The following is a 10,000-nucleotide window of genomic DNA, read 5'->3' on the forward strand; positions in this document are numbered from 1 at the left end:
TACGGCGGGAACGCTACGTGTGTCTGCGTCAAAGAGCCCGCCCCGGCCCCTATCTATACCAAATAAAATCGTCCCGAGCCCGGCCCTAATCTGTTCATGTCGTTGGGGCCCGTCGGGCTTGCAGACCTCTAATCCCAGTGACACATTACTACACAGATACAGTGTATCAATGTTTGTCTAGTCAAACTACTAACAACTCAAGTTGGTATCTACAGTATGTGGTTGGAGGGAATTAACCAGAAAACACAAAGAGCCCCATAACATATGTGTAAGTGCCTTGAATAGGATATAATCACACCATAATAGTCAGTTTACTTTCATTAAACGGACTGAATTAAGACCACACGCATTCAATTAAGCAAAGTCAATCCCACTTTAGTATTTAGCATATGTTCAATCTTGGAGCATTGCCAACATACAAAGCTGTTTCTGGGCCAAGGATGAAATCATATTTTCTTTTAACTCTTGACAAAGTGAAACTTTGTTTAAACATTTACACCTAAATACCAAATGTCTTTTTTTCTCCTATGTAAGACCAAGGGTTGGTTCAAATATTTCGCAGAAACTTTTTTTCTTCTGCAAGTTTTGTTGTAACTGGCGCCCACTACAGGGGTCTCATTACAAAAGTCGACGGTTGTTTAAAGCTGGTGCCCTGATCTTTCTACCCAATTAGAGTTGTAGAGGGAGAAGTAAACAGCCCATACAAGATGGCCCCCAAGAGAGTCATGCGAGGGGCCTCTACCTCTACATCTCGGGTCTAACACACAAACAAGGGATGAGGATGCTCTTGTTCATTGGAGGGAAATTGAATCTCCACGGCAACCATCTCCAACCGGCAGCACTGTGGAATTATTGGGGTTGGGGCATCTGTTGCAAAGCATTCTGGGAATAGATTTGGCCAGAGGGTTGGAGTTCCCTCCCGCGGATGTTGTGGGAGGGGGAGAAAATCTGTTGTTTATTTTCCTCCGATCCCTCAATCTCAGACTCCCGTGGAGGGGTACGGGGGAGCAGCATCCATAGTTCAGGTGTTCACTGTAGACTTGAGGTAACAAAGGCCAATCCAAAGCATGCCAAGCTCCTATAATCAGGGAGGGAAACTTCAGAGAGACTGTTCAAAGGAACTCAGGGGAGTTATTTCAAGCAACATGATACTTGTGCGAGTTTCTTTCCGAGTTCCCCTCCTTGGTTGCCACGAATGGAGAACGTGTTCATTAAAAGTGGCCACCAAATATACCATTATATACACATGAAATATCGTTTTTTTATTCATTACATACACTAGTCTCAAACAACAGCACCACTATTGTATTATAGGTCCGTGTTTAAAAGGTTCAGGTTCCAGCGACAGCAGTAGCAAGTCAACTGCATCTTTACTTGCTTAATTTTTGAGCTAATATTAATAGTATATATGAATGTAATAATTATTGTAATTCATGTTTTTTCAATTATTTTTATTATTGCTATTCAGAATGAACAAAAATGGCAGCCTGGATGGATGATGTGAGGAGTATAGGCTATTATTCGATGGTATTGGTGTACATATTGTTTTAACCAATTACAAACAACAACACTTTGTATACACAGTCCCCCTATTTCAGGGCACCAGACATAATGTGTTTCTGTTTAGCCAGGCGTGTTCCTTCACATCACACATAACAACAAAAAAGGAGGAATAATCCTTCCTTCTTCTAGCATTATGACTGCCAATGGCCCCTGGCCCTAGAAGAGAATACTTTTCCTTGCGATGACTGATGGATAGATGATTCACTTACTTAGACTAATGTATTTGTTGTAAGTCACTTTGGATAAAGGCGTCTGCTAAATGCCAAACATGTAATGTAAAATACATCATTTACAGCTGTCAATGTCGATTATTGATTCTAGGCTAGAGTTTGCTTTTTCAGTCTGCTATTGGTGTCTGTCAAAATGAGGACCGAATAGATATCAATGAAAACGAAGGAAGTCATTATTAAGCCTGATTTTCCAACAATTGATTGGATGAGTTTGTCATGTCAAGCTCTGTTTAATTATGTTTTAATATAACCTTGCGTGGCTGTGTGACAACATGCAGCCTGCCTACTGCTCTCTCTCTCTCTCTCTCTCTCTCTCTCTCTCTCTCTCTCTCTCTCTCTCTCTCTCTCTCTCTCTCTCTCTCTCTCTCTCTCTCTCTCTCTCTCCCCCTCTCTAATGTTTTCACCCTCTGCTTTAATCATAGATGCACAGCAACTTTTCAATTACTTCAATTACAACTTTTCAGAAATAATTAATCGTTTTTTGAGTGCTTTTTATGTTCTCTCACTGTTTCTGACAGTCCTAATTACTAAATTGGTGTTTAAAGAGGTTGCCAAATAGAAAAAAACATTTATTTCTTTGCATTTGTTCTGTCATGCTCTCTTTGCCTGCAGCTTATTAGGAGTCGGATCAATTGAAAGCATTATTGATCGTATTTGGCTTACAAAGACACGACACAGACGCCAGATCTGGATAATATAAGGTACTCAATAAAAGCTGGTGCAGTTAAAAATTACTATAATTATAGTTAAGTATATAATTAATTTAAATTCCCACATTTAAACAAAAAAATGTTTTACATTCTCTCACCATTTCTGACAGTCTTAATTAGGCTACTGAATTGGTGTCAAAGTCTGCAAGAAAAAAAAAGAAAATACATTTGCTAATGTGCCTCTGGCCTGTGGGGCTCTCTTCACCTACACCTGACCAGAGTACGGTACTATAGAGGCAGGTGCAGTAAATACTGTTGACAGGAGAGTTTCCAAGTAGCCTCTCTCTCCACTCTTCTCAACGGGTGGCCTTCTCCTCTTACTCTGCAGGGCTGCGACTTTGCTGTTGTGTGAAATGGATAAAGGCACGGGCGGTTTTCTGGACTTCAGGGTTTTTCGGCCTCAGGCTCATGGAAATGACATTGATGCCAGGCTCGAACCTCATCTCAATGGGGGTTTGAAAAACTTCGCACCCTGGCCATTGTTAACAAATGGGTAGGGGAAGGTGAAAGGCGAATTAAACACGTATTAATGTCAAAAAGAAAACATTTCCCCCACTTCTTATGTTCCCCAATGTGATGTGCAGTATTGTTGATATAGGCCTATGGGGCTGCCAGACTGGTCATGGAAAGACCTGTATAGACATCGTCACACATATCTTTACATTCTATTCCTGAACGAGAAGCATGCTGCAAAAAGAGCAGCAGACACAAACAAGTACTTTGTCTATTGACCAAATTTGGGCTGAGGTCATCTTTTGCTGTCTGAAAGGTTGTTATCTGTAACACAATAGGCTCTGCGAACGGAAACATCCTTACTCCTGTCTCGCATGAGGATACCTAACGTCATTATGTAACCCAGGTTGCATTATCGAAGTCGACTTGTGGTTTTTCATGTCAAACTACGCCTGTTTTTGTCAAATTACGATTATGACAGAATACTTAGAGAGTATAGAGTAGAAAAACACGAGTTGGTCCCATTGCAACATCCATCGTAGCTCATCACCACTTAGTGGTGGCTTTCGGCAGCACTTCAGGCGTCTTCACAACTCATGTCTGCTGCAGCAGCAGTGGCATGGCATTTCGGTAGCCGACCGTTGTGATGGCAGTATGAACCTTTTAAAGACTGGCCTACAGGGTTCGGACCTGGGTCTTCCATGTGAAAGACTCAAGTGTCTACCATTAGGCCAAATGGTCCTCTGCATAATCATGATCCCTACATGTTTTATATTGCTATAATACAGTATTCATCACCTATTCATGACACACTACTGCATATCATATTGTCCTACTCATGGTCTTGCCTAGTCAAGGGAATCGACATTTATGAGACTACAAATAGAAGGATGTTTAGATCTTAAAGGGTTGTTTCGAGATTTTGTTTTGTAACCATATCTATGTATTCTACTTGCCAGCAGTGCTGTTGGTCGATGGGTACTATTGGAACCTGTCAGTTAATTGTCATTAATATGGAGAGCCTTCACTCGATAGAGCCACACTTCCTTGTGAGCCACAATGCCAGTGCAAGTAAATGGGACTACAAGTTCAGTCCGTCCAACAAGCACCCAAATAAAGTCCACATTTTACAGTGAAGCTTACAATTAATAATAAAAGTGGACGTAGTCCATCGGAACTTTCCATCCCATCACGTTTTCAATCCCATCACTTGGATGTCAAATTAAAAGTTCAATCCATTAATACATTTTTTTCTGACAAAGTATACACTACTGTAGCCCTTCGTACTGAGATGCTGTCTGAGTGTAGCTAAACATGTACCGTACTCTGCAGCTGCTGTGCCCATACACAATTAATTGATTGATCCATTTCCTTACAGCGACCATCTCAAAGACATTTTACAATTACTGACTCAGCTTCCTAGGCATGACTAAGCCAACTGTTCTGTCATCTCTCGGTTCCTTCATCTCTTCGTTTCTATTAGTTTATCTATTTCTATCCATCAATCCGCCAGGCTCAAAGGGGAGCTCAGCTGGGCTGTAGGGGCAGCCATTTTCTGAAAAGAGCCATCGCCATGCCAACGGCTCCCGTAATTTACCTTCTTTTCCTGGATCCCCACTCGCTACCATATTAAATCATGTCACTGCGTCCTGGATGACCCTGTGGAGTGTGTGTGTGTGTGTGTGTGTGTGTGTGTGTGTGTGTGTGCGTGCGAGTGTGTGTGTGTGGCCCTCCACTGCTGCAAAAGGGTAGAATTATGACTTCCTCTGGAGGGAGAAGAGCATGGATGATTGTAATCAGACAAACATTAACATCTGTTAATTTCCAAAGGCCACAGAGCCGACCTGACTAAATATTATTTTGTTCTACTATTCAAGAGCCCCTGCTGGCACGGCCATATTTGTAAAGAGGGGCAAATCTAATACTCTTTTTTTATTTGTATTCCTCTGATTTAGAGGGTATAAATCCACAGCTGCGATGAAAGGCACTGTTGGGTCTCAGGAATGGTACTATAGGGTTCCAAGGAACACACACACACACACACACACACACACACACACACAAATTCTCACTGTATGCAGTCAGACAAAAAGGATAGGACACAGGAGACTTCTGGAGACTGTTCATTTATTTGGAGGGCTACACTACTTATTCAATCTGTTATAGAACCAAAGGGGTACAATGCTCTGAAAATGTGTGTGTGTGTGTGTGTGTGTGTGTGTGTGTGTTGAATATGCCATTTATCTCTGCATGTGTGTGAGTGTGTGTGTGTGTGTGTGTGTGTGTTTGTGTGTGTGTGTGTGTGTGTGTGTGCGCGTGTGTGTGCGCCAGCCTGCTGATGCTGATCTGCCTCGTCTCTCTCTTTTCCTGTTATCACAGTAATGGCACAGCTTGTGTCCAGGGCAACAAATTAACACCCGCCACCCGTCACACGCCGGTAGATTTTGGCATTGGCGGGTAAATCTGTAAATCTTACCAGACACTTTGGCGGGCAGCCAACAAAGGTTTGCAAATATTATGCTTCAATTTCAAAACCAAACTGCTGCGATCCGCAATGACGATCACCGTTGATTCAACATTTGTGACAACGCTCCTGCTGTTCCTGCCTCCTCCAGCTGACTGTAACTATCGTCTCTCACGCTTCTCCTGACTTTCAAACAAACCCCAGGGTCTACGAGCTTCCTTAGTGACAACAACGCCTCTGGTTATAACTTAAAATAAAGCATGACAGTCACATTCAACTACACGCGGCACCACGGGATAGCAACTTACACCGTGTGAGACACAAAACACGCAGGGGGAAATATTTAGCTGTCATGTTCAACACTTCAGAATTCCCAATACAAAATGAATTGATTTACTGTATTTCCTTGAAGCTACCATCTCAAAGCCTTTATAGAATTGTGTGGTGGCCTGGTGAAACCCTTTAACCCACATGGTCAAATGTTGACATGTTTTAAGATCATTATGTGTCTAAAAACTATCCTATCCTATCCATATGTTCTTTGAATTACTGACACATCTCCATCAGAGCCACAGTTATCCGGTTTTAAAACAAAGTAGTCACTTGTAAGTCGCTTTGGATAAAAAGGCATCTGCTAAATGCCAAAAATGTAAATGTAAGTTTCTTAGAAATGACGGCGCCAACTGTTGCTTCATTTCTCCCTCATCTATTTATTTCTATTCGTTTATTTATTTCTATCCATCAATCGGCGGGGCTCAAGAGGGAACCATGCTCGGTTTGTTCTTTCTTCTCTTTCATTCCCTCCCTCCCTCCCTCCCTCCCTCTCCCTCCTGGTCTTGCCGTCTATGTAGCTTGTACCAAACCAGTGTCGGACACAACAGACAGCTTTGTCCTTCTCTCTGACTGCTGTCTCTATGGGCCACCATTCCTATTATCTGACTCCAGATCAGATGTTAACCAGGCACGACCTCCTCCGACCCTGATACACCTGTCTCCTACCCTGATACACCTGTCTCCTACCCTGTCTCCTACCCTGTCTCCTACCCTGTCTCCTACCCTGTCTCCTACCCTGTCTCCTACCCTGTCTCCTTACCCTGTCTCCTACCCTGTCTCCTTACCCTGTCTCCTACCCTGTCTCCTACCCTGTCTCCTACCCTGTCTCCTACCCTGTCTCCTACCCTGTCTCCTACCCTGATACACCTGTCTCCTACCCTGTGTCCTACCCTGTCTCCTACCCTGTCTCCTACCCTGTGTCCTACCCTGTCTCCTACCCTGTCTCCTACCATGTCTCCTACCCTGTCTCCTACCCTGTCTCCTAACCTGATATACCTGTACATGTATACTCTATACTCTTTCGAATCAAGGTAAGCTTTGGGTTTATTCATTGATTATATCTGTTCACTTTTTTGGGGGTCTTTTAGCTTTTCATTGTCCTAGTGCTGGTGGATTGAGCTTCCCACTACTGTCAGGACTGCAGAGTCACTACCTATCTTCCACCGTAGACTGAAGACCCATCTCTTCAGGCTACACCATAACTGTCCCTCCTCTTCATCCCTTCTACAGTTTCTCTATTGTAAATATTTCAAAAATTAAAATGTTTTCCGTCTTCTAGCATTACGCCTGCCAATGGCGCCTGGGCCTAGCATAGATTACTTTTTCTTGTGATGACTGATGGATAGATGATTAACTTAGACAAAATGTATTGTAACTCGCTTTGGATAAAGGCGTCAAACATGCATACATGCCGAAAATGTTATGTACGTATATCCTTTTTTAGTGTCATGGTGGACATTCTCTGATCTCTTCCCTCCCCCTTTCCCACCTTCCCCCCCCTCGGGTTTGACCTAACCTCTGTTTCACCTGTCAGGTAGACCGTAATTCCGCTCCTCCATCCGCACGGCAACCCCATGGATCAGAGGGGGACCAGTTGTCACATGTAATTGAAAAGAGAGTTACACCCTTTGTGCGTGTGTGTGTGTGTGAGTGAGTACGTGAGAGTATATGTGTGCACAAGTGTGTGTGTGTATGAGTGTGTGTGTGTTGTCCCTCCTACACGTGTGTGTCTTCCACCAACCACAAAGCGAACTAATCTCTCTTGATCTAACAACACTGTCCCCCCTCCTCCTCCTCAAACCCTCCCTCCCTCCCTCCCTCCCTCTCTCTGCCCGTCTCTGTGCTAGGATACCATATCCCTTCTGTCATAGATAGACCCACAGTCTTCCTGTCAGCGGACATAACAAATGGCACCTTTAGCCTTGGGCCAGGCCTTTTTGACAGACGAGGCCAAGAAGCGACAGAGGATTCAGCCGGCCCAATCCCTGCTGTCAAAACACACTGTCTTATATCTCACCCCCTCGCCGATACTCCCTCTGGCCCCCCCAGGCCGCACCCCCTACGCCAATTTGGGTGATTTAATTGGTGGATTTACTGTTCCGAGCAAGGTGAAGGGTTGTCCAAGAGGAGACAATTTAAGACAGGCTGGCGGAAAAGAGGAAAAAAAAGGAGGAGGAGAGAATGGAATGTGCTGCAGAGTTTTCATAATGACTTTTACCTTTCCTTTCTTCTTATTCTGACAGAGAGAGGGAGGAGGAGAGGGAGAGAGAGAGAGAGAGACACACACAGAGAGAGAGAGAGAGAGAGAGAATGCAAAAATATTTGTTTTGCCCCCCTCCCCTATTGCTTCATCGCTCGCTCGCAAAATAAGAATCAAAAGTGAGGCATGTTTAACGGGTTGGATGCTATGAGGGACTGAACATTGTGTCGATAGGATTACCCAGGTAGAACTGAGGATCTGTAAACAAAAACAAAAATGTCAATCTCAGTTAAGTCGAGTTAGAATAGCTCTGTGGTTCTTCTGGCCTTGTTCCTAGACAACACTTCCCTCTCGACTATCCTTATCGACACCGATCCCAGATGTAATACTTCAAACTTGGATTTGTATTTTTTTTAAGGTAATTGTCCCGCTACCTGTAGATAAGCCATACAATCGCCCAACATCATTAGAATGGAAAACGTGTACAACACACTTCTAGACAATTTAGAAGCAGCTGCAGTCCATATATCATTGTCAAAAAGAAGCTCACACACTCTGTTGCTCTCTCTCTCTCTCTCTCTCTCTCTCTCTCTCTCTCTCTCTCTCTCTCTGCGTATTGTGTTTTTAAATAAGTGGAGCGGGTCTACAGGAAGTAGAAATAATTCACTTGCTCTCATGCACAACTTGGTTGATTAAATGTACATGTTTACGACCCATCCATCTAGCTCTGGCAGAAACTACTGCTCCGTGAAAAGAGGCTGCTCTCACTCTCTCTCTCTCTCTCTCTCTCTCTATCTCTCTCTCGCTTTGTCTCCTTCCCTCCATCCCTCTCCACACCTGTCTTTCTCGTTTCTTCTCTCCTCACCCTGTTTCACCCATCCTTTTCTTCTTTCTCATTCTATCCATTTCCCACTCCCAATGTCTTCCCCTCTTCCTCCGCATCTCTCTCTCCTTCCTTCCATCCCTCTCTCTCTCTCCCTCTCTCTCCCACCACACCCCTCGCTCTTTTCGCTTTGCAGATTTATTCATTTTGTTTCTCTCCAGCTGCCCCAATGGTAAGTGGCTGTTTATCAAATTGCCTGTCAAAAATGCCCAGAGAATTAATCAAAGGCTCTTATCATACTCCAGAGAGAAGAGCGAGAGAGGAGGAGGAGGAGGGAGGAGAGGAGGGCTGGAGGGACGGAGAGCAAAAAAGTGTACATTTTTAATTCAATGAATTGGATTAGGCTAGCTTTGGATATTTTTCTTACAGTGGACTGTATGTGTGTGTGTGTGTGTGTGTGTGTGTGTCCACTGTGTGGAGACAAGGGGTTGTTTTAATATCAAGAATCCATTTTAAATGTGACCTGGCCTGCCTGGCCTCCCATCGCCTGGCGCCTTCCTTTGGCCCGTGGTCAACCAGCTGAGGGCCTGATGGAATGAGACTGAGCAATATGGAATTAGACGCCAGACTGGTCTGTGATATTAAATGTCACCAGTACCCTGCCTCCCGCCCACCCTGTTGAAGTCGATCTGGGACAGGGTGTGTGTGTGTGTGTGTGTGTGTGTGTCTTCATTTGCGTAGGTGGTGGGGGGGAGGGTCAGGTGGAATAGAGGGAGGGTGCACGTGGGGGTTGGTGGGGGGGGGGGGGTGTATTGACAGGAGTGGAACTATCTACTTGTTCCTTCCTTGCACAGTTTTTTTAATCATGTGCTAAATAAATAAACGTCAAACTTCAATCACGTAAAGGTAGAGGTACGAGGGAGGGATGAGTAAAAAGAGGTAAAGACAGAGGGGGCGTATAAGAAAGAGGGCAGGTGAGAGGGAAACAGATGAAGAGAGGAAGATAGACAACACTTTGAGACAAGGGAGTTGGGATGGAAAGAGAGAGAGAGAGAGAGAGAGAGAGAGAGAGAGAGAGAGAGAGAGAGAGAGAGAGAGAGAGAGAGAGAGAGAGAGAGAGAGAGAGAGGGCAACCAACAGAAAGATGAAACAGAGACACTGAGGCAGGGACTTATTATAGAGAGGAGTGGAGGAGAGAAGTAGTGTTAGATGAAAAGTGATAAG

The sequence above is a fragment of the Nansenia antarctica genome (genome assembly GCF_963989245.1).
Source record: "Nansenia antarctica genome assembly, chromosome: 6".
Lineage (NCBI taxonomy): Eukaryota > Metazoa > Chordata > Actinopteri > Argentiniformes > Microstomatidae > Nansenia > Nansenia antarctica.